We start from the raw sequence: 23385 nt of genomic DNA, 5'->3' as shown, positions 1-23385 counted from the left end.
AAGCCATTACTGAAAATACTGGAAACAGAACTAGAACACAGTTGTATCAGCTTTTGTTTGAGATTTCTCCCAGTGATCCTGATAGGCATGCAGTAGAGTAAATCCTCTTTTTACCAAAACATTTTAATAGGCTGTGTTGGGACAGATAGTCACAGGATGCCACTGGCAAATCAAGGCATTTTAAGGTCCCAAGAATTTATGCATGTATGGGTCTTGCTCCCCAAAATTCCTCTTAAAAGTACATCCAAATTGGGCAACCAGAACGAAGCAAATGCTCTTTGCTGTGCACAGAGTGCATGTATGTAACAAGAGCAAAAAGAGCCAAGCTTCCCTTCACAGTTTTCCATATGCAAACTGGACACCTGAGCAAGGCAACACACATCCACTAGCATGCCCTGCTTTTCTGCTTAGGTTCTGTGCAATGGTAAACATGTGTGGCTGCATTACATTAGTTTTTTGGTTCAGATCAGCTGAGCTTTCCCTTTTGCCTCCCCTTACTGTGCTTTGGATACACTATGGAGTGATCTCAGGGCTCACAAACCAGATTCCTTTTAGATGAAAATGAAGTGGGTGCTGTGTTCCAGCAGTACACCAGAGACATACACTGACTGTGAAAGGGCAGTTAGACCTTAGGATGGACTAAAATCAGTCTGAAAAGAAAAATTGTGGAAATGTTCAGAAAACACCAAGAGCTGTAGCTCCTATACTTGTTTCTTGTAGTCGAGGGGAAATCTTACTATATTTCAAGGCTTTCTGCAGCAAACTGCATTGTCTGAGAGAATACTGTCAGGTAGAGGAAAATAGGGTTGGGGATTCTAGCTGATTATGAAAAAGTCTTTCTTTATGAATTGCCTGTCATAAGAAGGATCAGCTTATACAAGAAATCCCTAAATTGTTTTGAGTCATGTCATCCTTTTGTTGCAGAATCAGACCAAAGAGCAGCTAAACCTCAGAGTGAGTGTAAAGCTCAGAAGTACTTTAGCAGGCTACTGTTGAATCCACTGGATTGAGATTCTTGATCCTGCATAGTACAGGCACTCAGATCACTGAACTATAGGATTTTTATTTTTGGCAAGTAAAACCTTTAGTTTTTGTAAAATAGAAAACTACAAAAGAAATGCCAATGCTTTATAAAGCACACCCACAAAGATGGGATGTTGACGGTAGCATGTAATAAGGATGTGCATAATAAATAATGCATCAGTAGCCTGGTCCATCAGCAGTTATGTATTAAACAGGGATTTCTGAAGCCAGTAGGAGGATTTTTGAAAGCAAGTTTTGAAAGAAATGGAGCAAAAACCAAAATAAAATTGACCTGAAACAAGTCTGCCTCTACAGATTTCAAAGACATTATCCCTAGGAACACAGAAAAGCTTTGTTATTCTTGTAAAATAAGATGGATTTGAAGTGAAAGATTGACCAAGACTCAATGAATTTGTGATTCCTTAGTACACATATAATGCAAGGAAGGACTACCACTTGCAAGCATATAACTTAGGGGTTTTTATCAGGAAAGCTTTGTTATTTCCAGCCAACACTCCCCATAACCAAAGAAATCAATTCTTCTTTCTAAATTGAGTATGACTTTCTTTTATAACTCTGTAATAGTGGATACTAATTTTTTTTGGTTGGAATCATTCTTTAAGAATATTCTATTGATAGACCTTCATGACTAAAGCAAGCACTTGGCAATTGCACCATGCTGCTGAACAGTGGGAGTTACTATAGGGCTACTTGATGTGGGTGATCAACTCCGTAAAGGTGGAAAAAAATTCAGAACAAAAGATTCTGTTCAGGACCTTAAATTTCACAGATTTTCTGTTCACAACATACAGATTATGTGAACGGGGTTGGTTATAAAATATGACATGCACAGGAAGATCTTTCCAAATATTTTGAGCTCAAGAAATACAGTTTTGTTGTTCCTGGTTTAAGTGCTGTATTGTAGTTAGCAGCTGGCATGAGAACGTAAGAGAGGCCATACAGTGCCAGTTCAAAGTTCCAGCTCCGTATCCTGTTTCTAACTGTAACCAAGAGCTGGTGCTCCGAGAAGAGTATAAAAATGGAGAAATTATAGTATTTGCTCTTCTGTGCGTTTTCCTATTCTCTCTGTATCTTTAGCCCAAGAACTTCTTTGGGCTAATGTTTAATCAGGAAGATATCAACTTTAGATCAAGATTTTCCTTTCAGAATTTTTCTTGTGGCTTTTTAAACTTTATGAAACCTTATGAAGCATCTACAACATTCTGTACTGTAGTGGTTTGAACCAGGTTTCCCCCCTGAAGCTAAGAAACTTCAAACCATGACATGTCCCAATGAATTCCCTAGTTTAACCATGCTTTGGGATAGAAATACCACCTTCAGTTTGGTTTGGAACTGTTATCTGTTTCATTTAAAACCTCCCTGTACTTATGTGTAAGATCTACATGTCAGATGGCAATAAGATAAACAATCAGCAAACAGTCACTCCAGCTGCTCTTAGAAAACACTTTGAAACCTTGCTGAATCTCATTGACAGCTGAGTAACTGAAGATGCTGTTGAAAAAGTGCATGTGGATTCTGTCAGCATATACAGCCTGTATATAAAGGAGGTTTTACCTACCACTTAGGAAAAATGAGTCGTGATGCAAAAACAACACAGCTCTGGCTCATCCTGAAAAAGAGCTAAAACAAGGTTAAGGCAGCACAGACAACTAACAGCTAAAGGTACCAGGATTCAGACAGCCCCAAATTACAAGTGTTTAGACAATATCTTGTGAATATCGCTGAGATTGTTTTTATCTCAATGTCTGCTCCTCTAATAGCATTTTAAGTGAACACATTGCATACTTAAGCTAGGTGCAGAGAAATTCTGCTTCCTTCTGCTTCCCTGTTTCAGATATGGCAATATCCAGGAGACAGATGCTATGGGCAGGTGTGGGGAGAAATGTCTTCAGCTCCATTACTATGAGTCTCCAGTAGATATCTCTGAGTATCTTTGGAGACCGGAGTTACAAGGTGGCAAGAAAACTTGCACTGATGGGAAGTCATTAAGAAATTTCAGGAAGAGCCGTGTGTCTGCATTCCTGTGGTTTAATCCTGATGCTGCAGGCTTCGAGTCCAACAACACTTCTTATAGGGTTTGCTTCAGTTTAACTACAGCACTAGCTTGTACAGATCAGTGCAGCCAGTAGCCTCACCAAACAGTGGCAGGGTTGGTCTTCCCTGGTACTATGCAAAATATGGTTGAATGTGGGGAGCACATTGATTAAACCAATTCTGACACTGGTGGAATGGTGGAAGATTAAAGGACATCCAGAAACATTCAGGCTAGGTACAGACTGATTAAGTTGGAGCTCCTCAGAGAAGATCTTGGATATCTTGGTGGATGGCAAGTTGAACATGAGTTGTCAGTGCACTCTTGTGATAACTGCGCATGGGGTCATAGTGAGAAAGTGGAGCCAGCACATAAAAGAAGTCATTGTTCCTCTCTCTTCCTCACTAGTGAGGCCAGCTCTGGACACCTCAAAAAAGAGAGGTGTCAGCAAACTGGACAGAGTCCAACTGAATGCCGCTAAGTTGGTTGGGGAGAAGTTGAGGAAGATGGATTCATTCAGCCTGGAAAAGGGAAGGCTCAGAGGGAATGTTTGATTGAGGCCAACTCTTCTCAGAAACATGTAGCAAAAGGACCAGAGCAAGACTTATTAGTTGCAACAAAGAAAAATCTGTCTAGGTGTAAGGGAAAAAAATTCCTGTCAGAGTAGCTAAATACAAGAACAGGCACTATGGGAGAGGTTTTGGGATCTCAGTTCTTGGAGATTTTCCAAACTTAGCTGGACCTACTCTGATCTAACTTTGAAGCTAGCAATACTTTGAACAGGGGACTTGAACTGAAGGACCTCCCGAGGTCCCTTCCAATATTGATGTTTCTATGACTGTATGAATATGCCTTCTTTGAAGTCACTATTTCTTCTCTTCACTTTATGGCCTGCAGTCTGGTTTGTCTATTAATATTTAAGCAAATTAAATAAAAAGGTAATTGTCTTCATTCTTAATGCTGAAGAATCCCGCTGAAGTTATTGTGAGATGAGGGAAAATTTCAGAATATTCTAAGTAAGAAATACCAGCCACCAGTATGAAATATTTTCCATATAAAAATGAAACTCTTTTCCTTTTAGCAAAAGGGGTTTCTTAGTACTTCAGTATTATATAACATATGCCATATGTGTCAATACGTATGAGAAAAGAGAAAAGTAGTTGCATGTATAGCTCACAAATTGAAAACTAAATGGCATATGCATTTGCTCTGAAACTCCAGGCCAGTTTCATAATGAGACAAAATCCTACCATTTCAAAAAGTTTTGGGGTGTTTTTTTTTCTTGTCAAACCTTTGGAAGTTGTTGGGGTTTTTTCTAATACAAGATAAGAGAAAATAAGGTCTCCTCACAAACAGTGCCTCATCACTACTGCTTCTAATATGTGAATCAACAAAGTAGTCTAATGTAGAAATTACTTCTGTGTTGTCGAAGTGATGTTAGGAATGGGACATAACTTCTCAAATATAGAAAGCTGAAAGAAAAACTTTATCTTCTTGTTCCCAGTGCAAGTTAAAAGTAGTATGAAGTGTACAGATATGAATGCCTCCAGAAGCGTTGAGCAGACTGACAACCCTCCTCGCTGGGAATGTACTGAGTTCCTCAGGCCACTAAAATCATAGATAAACATAAAGGATTATCACAGATAAAGGATTTAAAACAGGATGTTTGTTGAAGAAATGTCCAGACCAAAATGATGAAAGAAGCTGCCAAGTATGTAACAATATAGTGGTAATAGTACACAACTTTGAAATTACCATATATTTTCTTACCATTTCAAATCCTGCAATTTCATCTTGGCGTCAGATCCAAAATATTTCTCTCCTACTTTTCCTATTCTCTCCAGAAATGGATCCTTAAAAAAATCTGGTTTTCAGTGTGATTGAGGAAAACAGTTGGAAATTGCTGCATTGTTCTGCTGCTCGTGGTAGAAAATCCAGGTCTATCTTTCCTTTCTGTTTGAGCTTTACTGGGCTATCAGGACTACACATTATTAAAACATTATCTGTCAGTGAAGCTGATGGAAATGAGTTGGAATTCTCATGAGGACTGTACCTGTTAAGTAATAAAGGCCTTTTCTCATGTGGTCTTTTTGCGCAGTAGCATCACACACTGAAGCTAGTGAAAAGTGCTACTCGCTCTTTTTTAACATAGTAGAGTGTTGTCTGTCAGAGATAACTGTGTACTTTGTGCAAGGAGCAGCTCAGATTCATCCTTAGATGAGGCAAGGCACTCTGGAACTAGTTATAAAATGAGTCTAGATGCTTCAAAGAGTAACACTTCTAAACACCAGTGTACTGACCCACATCCAAACCTCTGCAGTCTTTGGAGTGGCTGCTCAACCTTCCGTTTTCACTTTGAATTCACATCTTTGCAGAAGAAGCTCAGTTCATGTGAAAGAGCAAACTTGTCTTTCAACTCACGTATTCCCTTCTCAGCATGTAGCTGAAGGAGCATGTTTTCTATAAAAAAATTCTGCCATGATAATATTTGTGCACTGTGACCTTCTGTTCTCCTGCCAAGCACCCACAGCTCAATGAATATCTGACTGTTCTTTAAAAATGGTATCTTTTCCTGAAACATCCCGTATCTGGTATTTAAGTCATTAATGGAGGTGGCTTGTTACCTTGAGACAGTTACCAAGACATAGCAGACAATAATTGAAAAGTACTGTAACTTTATTGGGTGGACTGATCTAAAAAGTCACCAGAAGAAGAACAGTCCAAGAGAAAATTCTGTATGAATTTTGTGAAGAAAAGTTGACCTGTGTAAAGGGTTAGATGTAGGAAGCTTTCACTGAGACCTTTTTTCCCTTGGTATAAGATCCTAAAACAGTTAATGAAGTAATAATGCAGTTATAGGTCTTAAAGGATGTTTTGTGTAGAATATTGGTAGGTGGAATATTTTTCTATGCAATAAAAACCATGCATGTATTAAAACACTGACAGTGACAATACTCTTTATATCTTCTCTATATTTGTAGTATTTAGTATATTAAAAGAGAGTTTATTGCAGACACGCATACATTTAGGCATTTTCATAAAATGTAAATATGAAATCTGTAACAGATTTTGAAAGTCAAATTTCACAAAACTTGGGATTTAGGTTTAATTTGGAGTTCGACATCTTTAAGTGGCTAATGTAACATTATCACATTAAACTTAGCATATCTTCATGTTTTGTAAATGGTTTTGTGTTTTTCTGTCTTTTTGGCTTATAAAAAATGAGAAAATGATTGTACATGACCTAGAAGCACTTTTTTTGATATTTCATCAACCCTGATCATGTTTACCAAAAAATGCAATGCAAGAAGGAAATTACTACTTTTAATCTTTCTTTGAAATCTTGTATATCAAAATACTGACAGAATTGGGACTGATATCTTAGAGTAAGCTCAGTTGATTCCAGTGCTAAATTTGGCTGAATATTTATTCCAATCAAAGAGCAATTATTCTGATCAGTTTAACTTTCCTAGATATCAGTAAGTCCCAATCAAATGGCACCTGTGGAGTCATGTTCATCAGAAAAATACTGTAGATTGGCATTTTTTAAAATCTAACAATTTTAAGCTTCAGCTGCCTGGTATATTCAATAATTTGAAGTGTTAAAACCTATATCTTATGTATATGTGGATTAATAGATTTTGTAGCATTCACAACAGACAGATTTATTGGTGCTTGTCCACAGTTACCTTCTTTGAATATAGTATGTCTGCAGTGTGACTGAAAGCCACATTGTCTTATTGATCTGATACAGAACAGAAAAAAAAAAAGGCTTTAAGCTGGTGAACAAGAAGCCATCCCCCTCCACCACGCAATGTTTCTTGGTACTGTACATAGTTTAAATTTAAAATCAAATTGTCTTTCACCAGTGTGAATCTCTGCCAAAATTCTTCTATTTCCAACCCTTCCTCTTCTGTCTTCTTTCTAGACTGAAAACTTCACATCCTGCTTTCTGGCAGTAAAGGTATCGAGTGTCATTCTCTAGCATGGGATTCTCTAGCACGGCATTCCAATTCTGCACACTGCAGCAAATGATTTAATCATAACAGATTAGGTATTGTGCAAATGTAAGCTAATCAGCAGTGAGAGAAATTGCACCTATTTCTGACAAAAAGGTAGACTAGTTGGCTTAGAGAAAGAAATACAATGCAGTACTGATACAGATATCTATATTTATGTAACAGCGTATCCATGTAACTTTAGATAGGTGGATGGATGGTTGGATGTATGGTGGACTGGATGCATGGAATGTCACCCAAACAAAGTAAAGCCATCCACACTGAAAATGCCATTTTATCCTGCCTGTTATACAGTAACACTACTACTGCTCCTTTTACAATGGTTATGATAGACAAAGCCAAGTGATTGTAAGCAGGATTACTGAAACAGAGCATTAAATGGTGAATTGCAGAGCTGAGTATAAAAGGGATTTATTCTACATACAGATGTTTCTTCTTTACTTTTCTACTAAAATCAGACATAACACTAATTAAAAAAAACAAGCTAGTTGCAGGCCATTGTTTGTTAACAAAATAAATAGCCAGGGAAGGACAGCAGGAAAAAAGAAAACAGAAAACTCACTGCAAAAGGTGACACAGAACATGCACCTTCTGTTCCATTTGTTCTCCCTTTAATTAAAAGCAGAAGCACGAAACAAATTAAACAGACCAAGCTTCTGCTATGTGCAAGTCTCTGACCAGACAAGGCATGCATACCTCCTGCAAAAAAGTACACAGGACAGGTGGCATTTGATGAGCCTTTAGGTCCTTTCTCATCCCATTGCTGCAGGACTGTGGGGCAATGTAATACTGAACTAGTAGGTGTGATTATACCGTCAACTTGGTTTGCTCCCTGTTTTGCTACCAGCTCTGCTTTTCCCCAGACTGTATTTACATACATCAGATTTTGCCTGTAGGCTTCAGCCTGGAGTACACGAAGTCGTTACAAAAATACATCTGAATCACTTATATCCAACACTGTCTCATGTTTTAAGACTGTACAGCACAGGTAGACCTAGCATGAAAAAAAATAAGTAATTTAAACATACAATTTTTTACCATCTTTGTACTTTGAGGATGAGGTCCATCTCACCTACTCCTATATGGAGGAAAATACACACCGCCAGCATATGAGTCATGTGGTGCATGATGGAAAACGTTTAGTATGTGCTGGATCCCCTTGTAAAAGCACACACAGAAATATTGTCTGGAGCATCTCAGATGATAAGTTGAGAATTTGCTCTCTCAGTTTTGGATATCTAAATTGAGTTAGATGAATCAGAATAATATTAAACTGGGAGATCCTAGAATTTACACTATCATATATTTTCTTTTATATTTTTAAAAGGTAGAAGTTGCTAATTCCTTTCTGAAGATCATATTCTGAAAGCAAAGTTATTTTCTGTCTTTTCTGCACTGTATATATTGAAACTAAAGATGTCCTAGCTGATCTACATTTGTATTTATTTCTGAAAAGATGAGCTTATGATGAAGGGATGCCAGCAACAATGTTAAGGTGCCTCTAATTTGGGTAAAATTATGTAAATGCAAAAAGTGTAGAAAAGTTATCAAAAGTTAATCCTCCTCATATAGATAAGCTCAGGATCCACATTAAAATCTTTGCTGCTTGCTCATAGTCAGTGTCTATTTATCTTCCTCAGGTTTTTGCATTCAGAAGCCCTAAACCATCCGTGTCCTTCACTAACACACTATAATACACACACACACACACACACACACACATGAAGTTTTCTCCTGCTTTGTAGTGAGATCAAAAGATTAAATCCTTAATCCTAAAATAAGGAATGGTCCTGTACTGTTTTCACTGATTCTTACCTTTAGAAGTTTAGTACATTTGAAAGAGAAAAACCTGAGATTTCTCTTCAGTTTTTACCCAGAATATTTACAACTACATCCTAGGGAAAAGGTAGATCACAAATGGAAAAGCATAAAGCTTTGTTAAATACTGAAGGCTAGATATTGTTAGTCCTTTCAGGTGCAACAACCTGCCAAGTAAGAGCAGACCATGTTAGGCCAAGGCAAAGCTGTAGCTCTGGCTTTTCAAGACAAAGTGGGACTAGCTGCCTCTGCTTCCACAAGGTGCAGGTGTTGAACCTAATGAGGGGAGGATGAAGAAGATGAAATTATTTATTATAATTTCCTCTGTAGAAGAAAGCTATTGGAAAAGGTAGTTTGATACTATTGAGGAAGACACACCACACCTCTAAATAATGTGCAGAAGCAAGCTCGCTCCTTTGCATGCTTGGAAAATCCTCTCTGCAATTACAGGAGCCCCTTACTACAGGTCAGGCATTTATAGCATAATTGGATCATAGGCTAAAGACCTTAGTACATAGCCTACAATACCATAGACTTTACACTTATGTGTGGAGCATGGTAATCCATAGAGTGTTTCTTCTCTGACCTGCCAGATGATCTTCCAAATAGAAAATGCAAATAACACATCATTCTCTGAATGTCTATAGTCATGATAATCTTGTCATCTAGTGGTGTGCATATCTTTCTTGGTCAATTGAAGTCAAGTGTAAATAAACAACTCATGGGTTGGTGTCCTGCTTTAAGCCTAGCTGGAAGTCCCATGCCCCTCATCCCCTCCCCCCATTCCCTCTGGCAAAAGAGAGAGACAAAAGAGAGAGATTATGAGATGAGATAAAAATGTACTGGAAACAGCAATGAGATAAGAAAACAAACAGTAACAACAACACTACTGATAACAACATTGTATAAAAGAGAGTGATTACATGCAAAATGCTCACTGAGTCTGATGCAATGCCACTACAGCTGGCACTACCCCCGGTTCCTTCCACCATGTTTTTTCCCCAAGTCCAAGACAATGAAAAACAATGGTAAACAAACCATCTGTTCCCGTGTTTTCCCCCCAAGCCCAAGACAATGAAAAAAAAACAATGGTGGACAAACCCTCTGGTCAGGATCAGTGCCACCCCACCACTCCTCTCACCGCCAGCTCCCCAGAAGAGGACAAAAATGGCCATGGACCCCTCCATGCATCAACTTTTTCTTCCACTGGAAGCCATGCACCCTTCTTTGTGGAAGTGAGAATCTCTTACTTCCAGCCCCCAGCAACGATATGTTATAGAATACCAACCTAGACATGCCCACACCGCTCCAGGCTCCATCCCCTCATGTCCTTGGCCAAATCTAGGACAGTTGGCCACTATCATTATCACTGTACCACTGATGCAGTCTCTGCAGATTACAGCATTTTGGAGAGGAGAAGCCATTTCTTTGTATTAGCAGTAAATAAAAGAACTTCATGAGGGTGGTAATGTCCAGGACACAGACAGAAACTCTGGGGATGATCCAAAGAACTGGTGAAAGCAAAAGTTGTAGAAAACTTAGTGTGCCTGGCATGGACCCTATCTGTCCTTGGTTAAATACTGAATAAAATATGAAGCTAGAGGCATTCACAGTTTGAAGGAATCCATTTCATAGCCTTACAATGTGTGGCAGCTTCCATATTTTACTGTGGTGTTTTCAGGCTTCTCTAAGGGATGTTGTTACACATCAGAAAAGTACTAAGAGTGTAAGTCCTCAAGTATTTCACTCTGTTGTGGCACGGGTTATTATCAGTCTTCAGAATATTTGTCCCAGGAAGTTATTTTAAGTGGTCTAGGCATGCTGCTGTCTGGGAGCACTCATTTTTAGGTAAGAAATTAAAAGATACAGAAACTTTTAGTATATGTGGAAGCTAATCCTCAATGAATTTTTTTTGCATGAATAAAACAAAAATTCACAGCTGCAAAAATAATCATGTGGGAATATTTTTGGCATCAGGACTGGAAGTTTATGCAAGTCTTTAGTCCCCTTTCAAGTGTACTGTTAACTGCACTGCATAAATGATTTTTGTGATTTGGTAAAATGAAATTATATATATATATTTAAATAAAAAGAGGTTATATATGTCTCCTTATGGGACAGGGGTGTGCTCCAGTCACTGAATACCTCCCAGTATAAAGAGTGTATTCCCAAGTCTGTAGAGTTGCTGAACTCTCCTGTTAAGACTATATTTATATCTGCCCCAAATATTGCCTTCCTGGTGGGTTTTTTCATAGTTCAACTCCAGTTCCAATCCAGAGCACCCTTTTCAGTGCTAAGCTGGAACTTTGAAAAGGAGATTCCATAAAGTACTAATAATCGGTTTTGTATTGCTGTTTTTATCTTTGTATGAAGTCCTCTGTATCTCAGCTTCTCGAGCCAACTTAAACCAACCAAATACAGATTCCGGATTATCAGTTTAGAAGTATGCTTTCCTAATTTCTTTTGCACACTAACAGTTGATTCCTGCATTATTTAATTTTTTTTCTCCTGCAGCAAGTGTCATCTTATAAAAGTCTCTGCAGCACTTAATGAAAAAGTGGAATATTCTGGGAGTTGTAGTCTTTCAAACAGAGCTTCACAAGGACATACCTGTATTGGAACACTACAGCTCCCTGAACTTCCTCGCATCACTGCCTATGAAACGTCCTGCAACATGATTAGTTTTAGGGGGGGTGATACTCATGGACTTCCAGCACTGCAAATCACACTGCACCTTACACCTGTGAGTGGGAGCAATTGGGAGCCAGAATGGACACCTATGAACCAGTGCATGTTTAGAGTGGGAAATTAATGAAGGAGGTCAGTATGAGGCAACACTGACATTTTAAATATTTCATGTTAAAAAATATTCAACCCAATTTGTGCCTTTACCGCAGGAGCCCAGCCACTTGGACACTCTCCAGACACCTACTTCTTGGTCAAATTTTGTTGCATTTAGCTGCTTTTAGCATTTTCTTTGAACTAAATTATTTCCAGTGCTGGCTGTTACTGTCATCCAGTGCTGGCTGTTACTGTCAGCTCTGGGTTGTGCCCTGGGAACAGTTTGTTTGTCTGTGGTCCCTGAACAGAAGAAGAGCTCTGGAGCTACTGCTGTTCTTCCATGCCCAACTCCTCCATTGTTAAAAACTTTCTAACCCTCTCACAGCTTAGCTCCCCTTGCCAGTTTATTCAGACAGACATAGGCTTTGGAGGAATTATGAAAGAAATCTCTCTAACTAGCTAGAGATATATAAAGATCTAAATAAAAATATTAAAAACTTGGTCATATTTCTGGCAATTCCTTGGCCTTATCTTTAACTTGCCTAGTGAGCCCAGATTAAATCAGACCAAATTATTCCTCATTTGAGCAGTTAGGTACAAGTTATATATTCACTGACAGCACATGTCCAGATTTTCTTTGACAGAGCAACTGTGGGAACTAACACAACCTTTCAGTGGCTCTGATGTACAAAACTTAATTTTCAAGTCACAATATTAATTCAGACTATTATATCATTTGAAGTCCATGAAATAACTATATACATGCATTTATATAAGCACTTAAATATTTTGAAGAAAAATGGGATTTTAATAGACAAAAGAAGCATACAAGCCCTGAAGTTAGAGGGAAGAAAAATGGATGCTGAAGGAATCAGATTCCACAGAGATCATTCACTTCATAAGAAGAAACTTCAATTAATTGAAAAATGTTGTGAAATACATGAGGAAAGTACATGCTATTCAAGCTAATGACTAATTTTATGCTTTACAGTGTTTGCCCTACATGCACAAATAAATTTCATAAACATCCAATATTTAGATCGGGCAGAAGATGTATTTATAATTAATGTTTTGTTGGATTGAGTGATGCTTATTTGCAGATTTCACTACTAAATAGTATGTTTAACACATTCCTAAAGAAAGCTAAGAAATTTATGTGAGGTAAAAATTTCACTGGATCTTGGCCGCTTTAGGGAAACTCCAAACAGAAAGTGTTCTTAGATGCTTTCTTGTACCAGATGAAAATATAGTTTCTGATTTTTGAAGATATTGTACCACTGGGTCCCTAATGCTGAAAAAAGAGAATTTTTTTTTTCTGAGGCACGGTCATGCAAAGAAAAACAAAGAAGCAAACAAAAACCAGGGAAAAGATAGTTGGCAGAAAATTTCATTATTTAGTATGTCCCCACTGAGGACAAAATTGTTTTATTATCTTTATTTTTAAATAATTTCCTAATGTTATGTGACTTCCTGTTCTTCAAAAAGTAAGTCTTTGTCATTATAATCCCCACCAACAAAAAAAAAAGTACTGATACATTTTTTCTTCAGTCAAAATGTAATTCTTTTAAATTCTTCTGCAATGAGAAAAATTTGCATGAGCCCAGATGCTTTTGAAGATGAATATACATGTTAAATGAAGGATTATTAATTCAGTTAATTAATTCTATTTATTCAATTATTATATTAATTTATTCAATGAATAATCTATTAGTTGTTTACTTTCAAAGGTTTAAAATGTCCTTGAGCAAGTCATGGACCAATACATCAGTGTAATTAACCACAGGCTGCACTAAAAATGCAGTAAAAATTTTTCATCTGCTGCTTCCAGTGGATGGAGGTACTGGTCCTTAATGGACTGTAGCAGACCAGATAGTGCTGCTATCACTCCATACTGCTTTCAGTCCGAACATACAGAGAACAAGGAAATGCGATAAAATGCAATGTTAACCCACAGGCATTAATTAGTCTGCATTAATATCACCACACATTACATAACTGGTATCAGTTACAGTCTTTGAGTCTGCTGCTGTCCTTTAAGGTACCCTGGATTTATTCAACTAATTTGCCATAGCATTTGTGTCAACAGTACAGAATTTATTTACATTCATTATAATTTTGGATAGTTCAGCAAGAAAACCAACAGTATGTTGTATTAGCTGTTTGGGCAGCAGACCAGGAAAATGGATATCCATAAAAAACTTAGCTTAAAGCATTGGTTAGGAGATCCAGAATCACGAACTAAGACATTAGCTGTTGAACTAAAGACTCATATTGGCATTTTGAAGCTATGGAGTGGAGATTTTTTTGTACGTTTTTGAGTATTTCATTGAATAACTGAACACATAATGATTAATGTAAAAGAGATTTCCTATCCTTCATCATGGCTTTTGCTTTTAAAAATAATTCATTCATATATTTTAAATTTTATCAGTATGTTACTTGCAATAATTGATGAAACCTTTGTGGTAATTGTACATAAAGAGAACTTTTACTTGAGAAAAACTAACTGCACACCTTTTTTTTGTACATAGCCAGCTAAACATTAATTTTTCTTTCTAACTGGATGCCTGAAAATCAAATAAGTGAGAAATCTAATGTCTCAGCTCTAACCCTGCCAGTTTGCATGTGCATTGACATTAAACTTTCATTGTTACATAAACAGTATTTGAATACAAAGATTTTAACTGTGTTTATATTTCTAGGAAGCAAACAGATTTTGTTAGAAAAATCATGGAAGAAAATATTTGAAAGTACATCTCCAAACTTGTTTTCTGCTTTGCTGTGAAATGAAGATTAAATGAACTGGTTGATATCATTTGAGAGACTGACAGTTTGTTGATAATCAAGAATATTTTATTAATCATAACATATTAAAATAATGATGTTTTTCAAGTATTTATATAAGTTTGCATAATAAATATTTTTTTGTAAGTGAACTTGCAACTGTAGGAAGCATTGTGAGTGTGATCAGTTCAGTAACAACTTTGATCAGTGATTCCACTTAGATCTGTGTTGTGGGGAAAAGACCACATCCTGCTGAAGGTGGTCTTACCTTTTCCAAGGGAAAGTTCTGGCTTTAATTATTCCACAGCTGAATCTTTGCAAAATCTCTTCCACCTGAATACTGCCTTGTGACCTAGACAAAGGTGTTCAAAAATTTTTTGGACTTCTGATTAACCTAGAGGTACTCCAGGGACCTCATCTCCTGAAAATTATGTGTGTGCTGAAGTTTGTCTTTCCTGGGAACTATACAAATGCATATACTTGAGCATGCGACCATTTAGTTTTTAGCTTTATTTTTAATTAATTTAGGACAAGTACTGGTCAAAATTTTTGGATTGAAAAGCAACCATGTTTATGTGATTTTTTTCCTAAAATTTTTCAATTAATTATAAATAAAAAACAAACAAACCCCAAAGGAACAACAAAAATAATTTTCCTGAATTTTTAAGGGACTTTCTGAATACACGCTTTGCATTAAAACAAAGAAACACCCTAAGCCTAAAAGTAGTTGCTCTGGAAATGTTTTTTAATTAACATTTCCTGAAAAATAAGTATCAGTTCTCTACAGACAGTAGTAAGTTTCCATATATTTCTTATTTACTACAGCCTTTTCCTCCTGGAACTCCATAGGAAGTTTGATCTCTTTAAAACCTCTGACATCAGTTTCAACTGTTCGTGTGAAACATTTTTGTATTTCTATGTAAAATTAAACTTTTCCAAAGAAATAACAGATGTTCCTTATTTTTTTTTCAGAGAAGAAAAAGAAAAAAACATTTTGTATCTGTAGACAGCAGGATATGTAGAAACTTATTGCATTGCTGCGTTTCTGGCAATTTCAAAACCTGCCAAAACTACAGTTTTAATGTTGTTATTGTAGTTGATGTATCGTGTTGATAAGACAACAGACATAGGATGAAATGCTGATATGGTCCAAAAGAAACAAAAAGGCATTCATTGATATAGCCAGTGTTATTGACAACTGTAAATTTAGGGCCACAGCAATTTGATTTTGACTTCATGTTGATCTATACAAAATTATAGTACCACAGAAAGCTATAGTTTGGTGATCTTGTAAACAGAACGTGAAAAGCATAAGGTAGTAAGAACCTTCCACACGAAGCTGTTGTGCATGAACTCAGTGAGATGGTAACTATGGGCAGCATGCTCTGCAGGATGGCAGGTTCAGCTCAAAGTGACAACATGAAGGGAGATGCGGATGTACATCATCCTTTCTCTACTTCTACCTTTATTTTAGAATCAAATCTCATTTTGCCTCCTTAAGAAGACACATAGCAAACATTCAGCAATTATATTCCATTGTATTTTCCCTTCATGAATATCATATCCAGTGCAGACTCTGCATTTCTCATGCCTTTAATATGATGCTGTCCCATGGCATAAAATTATAAAACTATAGCATTGACAAAGGTTTTTCCAGACCAATAGCAGCACAGTTGAGAAAAGCCTTCTTAACACCATCTCTTCCTTCTGATTTTCAAAGAATAGACTTATTTTTCCCCTCCCATATCCGTTCAGTGGCAAACGATCAAGTCTTTCTAAAGACCAGATTGTATACAGGAAGGTGGAAGTATCTTTAGTCATGGTTTGGGTTGGGGGTTTTAGTATGTGTGGAAATATGTATGTATATGGGGAGGAGGAGAGAGCATTGGTTTTAAATTTATTTTTAGTCTTATGGAAAGCTGTTTGGCTGAAAGCAGTGGAGAGTTAAATTCTCTGCTAGCCATAAGAACAATATAATATGGGCAGTGTAGTTTTGTTATGCTGCCAAGTGTATAACTTCCACCTTGGTCAGAAGGAAGAAGGCCAAAAATCCAGCAATGACAAAGAAGTCATTGGTCTGCTGACTGCCACCACTGCCCCCATAGCCCTGCAGTATCTGGCAAATAAAACAGCTGGGACTGTGCCAGCTGCAAGGATGCAGAAAGCAGCTGCGAAGGACTGATTCGTGTCATGGACCATATATCCAAGCACCATCAATTCGGTCACAGTTTGACCTCTGTTTGAACCAGCAACTTACAAAGGCAAAAGGCTCTATGTGCCATTATCAATTCCCAAAGTCATCAAGTCCTCTCATGGAAATTAAATTTTATCTTCAGTATGGCATCCTGAGCCCTAGTTGAGACGACAGTGGAAATCAAAGCTGCATGCAAGCCTGTCTTTAAATTTATTTACCTCCTGGAATCTGAAGGAAGCCTCTTAACATTGGGTTTTAAGGAAAGAATTAGAATTTGATTTTTTTTTCTCCAGCTGCTTTATGTGTTTCAGTATATGAAATATTTGATTGAAAAATGAGTTAATATTTTTGTAATAACCATATTTCTCAAGAAATGCGATGTTGTTATGCCAGGCTCCCTGCTGTGTTCTGTAAATTTTTAATTCATTGCTGAGGAAAAGCTATCAATACTTTTTCATTATTACACTATCCTTTTGCTCTGAAATTGTCACAGAGGGAGAAGCAGGCCAGATGCCATTTGCTTTCATTGATGTCCTACACATTTAAGAGTCTTTCACAAAATTCCCAGAGTGGCCCTTACTCTTTGTCAGTTTGGTTTGACAAAGTGTAGATTTTTCTTCGTCTTCCCAGGAAACATGGAAGGAAAAGGAGGTCTGAGAGGAAATCTTGCAGTTAACCCTACAAAAGGTAGTAGCAGTAACTGAGCTCCTTCCTTAAACTCTGGTAGGTGGAAACATGCTATAAACCACCAGCTCCTGACTGGTAAGCAACAACAGCACTAGCAGTGCTTACCAACCTTTCAGGGATGTCTCAAGGCCCTTTCATATTGATGTGATTAGAAATTGGGCTGTGTCCTGAAGTGTTTAGCCACTCTGATGTAAATAACTAATTATTGAGATGTCTGGAACAATATCCTAGATGGAGCATGGATGTACCTGGATCTGCTCAAGTTCTCCAAGCACCACCAAGGAGGAGGCTGTGAAACGCTTGTTCTTTCATATGTGGCCCCACTTCAAGGATTAGTGGAACATGACATCTGGGTTTGGCTCTCTTGTTTCTTAATTACTTGGGTGGACTACTAAGGAAACAGCTAGAAAAAAAATCTGACGAGGAAAGTTTGCCCTCATTTTTTTTAATGCTTAACAGAAAAAAAAAGTCAGCAAGAAATGACAAATTTAGAGGAAACTACTCTACATCTCCGGTATAGCCAAATATACTACATATCCTGTATTATATGAGGAAAGATGAATGCTAATATAATAATTTTTTTTTCGTATGAGTGAAGTTTAATTAACTATGTGTTACCATTATGTAAATCCCTCAGATTTAATAATTGAAAAGGCTGGCAAAAGCTTAAGCTTTCCTGACTCGAGTATCCATTGCATTCTGAGATATCCTAAACACAAAAATGCTGTTCTATCTACAAATAAAGATAGCGAGGTCACCAAGGAGTGAGGGTGATGCTGTTGGCCTCTGCCTATTAAACTGATTTCCAGGTCATGTACAGAGAAAACTGTCTGCAAATTTTACAATAGCCAAACAAACCAACATGTTCAAGGCTATGAACTTTAATATCTAAAGACTGGGATAACATATGGACCTCTAAGAACACAAACATTTTGAAGTTTCATATCAAACATGCAGGAGTAGATTCAGGAATCCATTGGGATAAGCAGTGCAATGTAGCAGATGTAGCTCAAGACACCAGAGCCCTCTGTACTTCTGATTCTGTTGCAGGTCTTGTGGGATGAACTGCAGCTGGTAGCTTCTCCTGGGTGTTTCTTCCCCTGATACTTTGTATTCGAAAGACTGAGGAGGTCCCTGGCTAGCTTTCCATGTCACTGGGGCAGAAAGCCGGGTTGTGGTGGACATTACGAGAACAAGAGACAGAGTCAGTCCAGAACTGCAGTTACCTTAAATTTTGAAGCCTTATTCCTCTATTTTGTGTGGCTGTCTATTTACAAAGTAGAAATTAGACTCCATTCTTCCATAGTAGATAAGAAATTCAGTCTTGGTTTCCAGCTGCAAATATGAAAATGTGCAGTAAGGAGATTTTTATTTGAATTATATAATAAGAAGTAAATGAACAAGCCAGGGTCAACATTATGTCTGTGAAAGCTTTAGTTTTAAAGATTTTTTCTGGATGCATTTTTATTTAATATTAATACCAGAGATGAAATCACAGGACAGCTGTTCAGTTTTTCCCTCTCTGGGAACATATCAGTGAACAGTACACTGGTTAACTATAGTTTTGTCTGATGCACAAAATGGGACGATCGCCACCTCCTACAGTCAATGCTCAAGGGCACTGTGATTGTCACCCTCTTTATACATAGCAGCTGTATAGTAATCATCATTTCAGCAGCAATTGACCTTGCAAATATAAGGTCCTGAGGCAATGAAATGGTTTACAATGTAGCTGCTGGAACAGCATCCAAGGCGGAGAGATCTGCAGTAGTGTAGCAGCATCTAAGACTGATAACAAAAGGACATAGAAGTTCCCAAACATAAACAAGAACTGTATTATTGGCAAAGTGTGAAGAACACTAAAAGAATGAACATGTCTCCAAGCTATTTTGGAAAAGGACTGACCCTCTTTACTTGATATTGCAAGGAGGCAAATTATTTTGGCTCATACCTGATGAATGTGCAAGAACAGCAGAAATGGAGTATTTTATTAACGTTAAGTGCTCTGTTGGTAAAAACACAAACATGGCTAGATCAAACTGATCAAACTGGACTGTAAATCTAGTCCATCATGGTCTTGCAACAGGTCATACCTAAAGTTTCTGAGAAACTTAAGAGAAAATTCAATTATTTTGATAATTTACGAAGCAGTCTGTGTGAGGTTCATGGATTCTGCATGTGGGAATCAGACCAAAACTTCAGTCAGATCACAAGTTCATATGTGTTGGCTCTTTTTCTTGCTTTTGCCTTAAAGTACTGCTCCTTAGGATTCCTGGAAGATGGAGTGCATCTGTTGGTTGTTGCTGTCACAGACATACAACAGAAATATCGATAGCAATCTTCTCCCCCTTGGAAGGTTTGGGCTGACAGAACTGCTGTGGCAATCCAATATGTGTCCCCTCCCTTTAATGGGCTTAAACACTGTGATCCCCCTGTGTCCCGCTGTCCAGTTGTCCTGAGAGCAAGGGTGGCTCTTTAACAGCTTGCCCAGGTGTCTGTATCAGTTCCAGAGCTAGTGGCAGTGCTAGGTCCAGCAACTCTACCTTCCCCAGATTAATGATCCAGCAGCCAGAGCCATGTGAGAGGCTAATCAGGTGATAAAAGGACAAGACCATTGATTTTTGCCATTTTATTTACCTCAAGCTGAAAGGCACTGCCAAAATCAGCAATCTTGTGAGGGGAGGAAAACCTTGCACCCATTAATATTGGTAAATTTCCTGGCAGCAGCTTCTGCCTTCCTCTCTCTGTGGTTGACCCCATCACTCCTCCCAAGATGAAACCTTTGTTTCCAATGCTCTCATGCGCAGGTGGACGTCCTGAAAGGAGATAAGGGTTTCTCTCTTTCCCAATTTCTGTTTTGCTTTTAAACTTTTAATGTGTATATCCTTCTGTCTTAACTGTAGGCTTGTTTAATGTTTTGTGACTTTTTTTAATGATAACTTTGATAATAACCATCAATGGGCAATAAATTTTATTGTCCAGTTGTTTACTTAATTAAAAAATAATTCTACCTTTCTTAATTTTCTGCCCTCTGAATTTAATAGCAAGCTCTTTCCCTTTTCTGTTGTGTAGAGACACACCTAGACACACTAGTGCCATGTTTTGAATGTTTGCATGACTACATGATGTCATGCATTATTTTGAAAGCCTTTGTCAACACATCTTGGTCTTTTTTCCTTAAATAAACTGTCCCAGACTTGTCAATCTCTCTTCATACAAATGAGGTTTCTGAATCCAACCACTCCCATCATTTATCTCTTAGCTCCCCCTATTCTCAGGCTTTTTTAAAAAGAACTGCTGGAGATGAACACTTTGTTTCAGGTGACAGTGTAATTTGTAACAGAATTGTTATATTTTCAGGCTAATTTTCCATTATTGCTGGTTCTAAAATTTCATTTGATTTTAATTTACTTTCTGACTGCCGCAGCCCCTTGGGCAGCAGGGTTTTCAGTGAACTAGAATATTTGCAGCTTTAATTTAGACCCTGGGAAGCTGCTTTAATAATCATCCAGTGTGCATTACACTGGTCAGCACCAAAGAGGGGATAAGGTTCTGCCAACCAATAATTGGAGTTGTTGCAAGGAATCACAGATATCAAATAATCTCCTGGTAAGTGAGATGTTTTAGATTATCATCACTGAGTTGTAGGGAAGGTGTGAGATAAAAGGAATTAAGCACTTGGCAACAAAGATTTCAAACACCTTCCATTTCTGCTGCACTCCTGAGTCTCCTAAATGAAAAGGTCTGGAATAGCTGCATACATCCCTGTAGCTGAATGGCAATAGTCACTTCACTGAGATTTGTTCTTTGGGGAAGGAGCATAAGAATGTGAAAACTTGGGAGACACACTGGAGCTGAATGGGATTTATGTTGTCTTGGAGAAAAGCCCCTCTGTCCCAGGGACTCACATCTTTAGCCCTGCCTTAATAGGCATTGTGTCACATGGCTCCTGGGCTTGGGTATATCTCATCAGTGACTAGGCATGAGACATCTAGTCTTGTGAGACACCACTTACCACTAGATGTGAGAAAACTCAAGCAAAATCAGACCTTGAGCAATATATATTATATGGCCCCCAAAAGTACCTGCTTCTCCATTACAGAGGTGTGCTTTCTTCTTAAAAAGTGGTTAATCCAATGGCACATTGCAAGGAAAAAACAAGAAGTCTCTCAGATCACCTAGAAACTTTCATGTCTCAAATCACACCAAGCCATAATGCCAGGTTATTTATTTCAAATGACACCTGACATCTCATTGTAACCAGCTGTTATGCAAGCAATGATAATCCCTTCAAATTTAATGGAGTTTCTGAATTTGGTACCATGCATCTGCATTGCTACCTCACATTATTTTCGAAAACAAAATTGACAAAAAATTTTTGTTTTTACTCAGAATACTAATCTAGGTGTCAATCTGCTTTAGCAAATCACTAAATTTTGAAGATTTACAAAACTGGTGTCTTTATTATTATTTAAAACACATTAGGCCAGATTGATATCTAGTGACATGCAAATTAAAGTAAAAAATTAAGAACTATGTATAGTTGAAGGACATAAGTATAGAGAAAAATTATTAGAGAAGTCACTGATGGGGAGTCTATGGACTTTTTGTTGCTTTACTGATTTGGTATTATGTATATCTTCACTACAGATGTTCTACTAACTCCCTTCATCTGTAGCCATTATAAATGTTAAGTGCCTCTGACCAATATCCTAATCTCATCAAAAAGTAAGGAGAAATATAGGCCCAAAGTAATTCCCCAGAGACTGGATGACATTTTTTAAAGAGAAGCAGATTAAGGAGTCTCCAGCCACCAGAAGCATCTGCACCACCAGAAAAAAAGAAAGAAGCTATGACTGTCTTTTCACATAGAAGGAGGACATTTGCACAGTGTCCTCTCACATGTGCCATCCTGTTCAGAAGTGAGGAGCACTGCAGCTTATTAGCATCTCTGCCATGCTAATTAGCATCTCTGGAAACACAAGAAATATATACTTTTCTTTTAATAATACAATGGCTTTGAGGCTTAAAATAGTTTAGTATCACAACAGGAAGCATCGCAGAGCAAATGCCAGTGTATATAGAGTAATCAGTAAGAGAGGAAGAGACTGAAATTTTATAAAGGCAACAATAAACACTTAACTGGGCATCACACTTATGTTCTCAATAAGGTAAAGGAAGCATAGTGAGCACCCCACCTTCTCTCCAACACTGCACAGCAGAAGGCAAAGACAATTTCTCTCTCACACGCAGTTCTACACTATGCTGCTGCTCTGACTCTTTGCACCCAGACATGGATGTGGTGAACTGAAGGGTGAGTCACTATAAGTTATATCTGTCTATTGATTAAAGGAAAAACAATAAAAAAATTGTAAAGTGGAGATGCTGCTATCAGGAGACAATAGTTTTTCATTCTAGCCTCCTGTGGAAAAGCTCCATGTTTTCTGAAGTGAAGCAACTGGCTTCATGTGCCAATTAAATTTGCCTAACTGTGCTGCTGGTAGGGCATATGAACTTCAGCCCCAGTTTCATTTCTTATGTAAAACAACCTCATTCATGGAAATCCACTGGACCTTACTGATGAGAGGAGAGTTACTCCAGCACTGGGAGGGCTACCACATTGTTTGCTTTGCTGTGTGGCTCTTTCCTTCCTTTGAAAGTTTCTTTTGTCAAGCCAGCTGAAAATCCAGGAGAGATACTATTCTGTGCCTGTGTTTATTTAGGCTCCCAAGTTAGCAGACATGGGAGACTTCCTGTAGAAAGAAGAAGAATTTGTCACATGCAGACAGATGGCTTCATTACAAGTCATGTAATTTCTGTGCAAGGTGTGGGGCCCCCATGCAGACAGCCTTGGGTTTCACTAACCCCTTTCAAAGGATACAGGAAACTGTGGACAATTTCAAGAGGGATTTCTGTAAAACTAGATACACTGCTGTAATGAGTGGGTGGTAGAGCTGCCTCTCCTTTCTTCAGCTGTGAAAGGAGATTTTTATTATTACTAGAACCAAGAATGAAGAACAGTTTCT

General features: G+C 37.8%; 1 protein-coding gene across 1 annotated transcript in view; it reads left to right on the top strand.

The window, feature by feature from the left end:
• GABRG3 (gamma-aminobutyric acid type A receptor gamma3 subunit) overlaps nt 1–23385 on the top strand; it is a 324389-nt gene that overhangs the window by 232020 nt on the left and 68984 nt on the right. The gene's annotated exons all lie outside the window — the stretch shown is intronic.

The sequence above is a fragment of the Neopelma chrysocephalum genome, unplaced genomic scaffold, assembly GCF_003984885.1.
Source record: "Neopelma chrysocephalum unplaced genomic scaffold, ASM398488v2 Primary Assembly neopelma1_25, whole genome shotgun sequence".
Taxonomy (NCBI): domain Eukaryota; kingdom Metazoa; phylum Chordata; class Aves; order Passeriformes; family Pipridae; genus Neopelma; species Neopelma chrysocephalum.
This window is presented reverse-complemented; position numbering and strand designations above follow the sequence as displayed.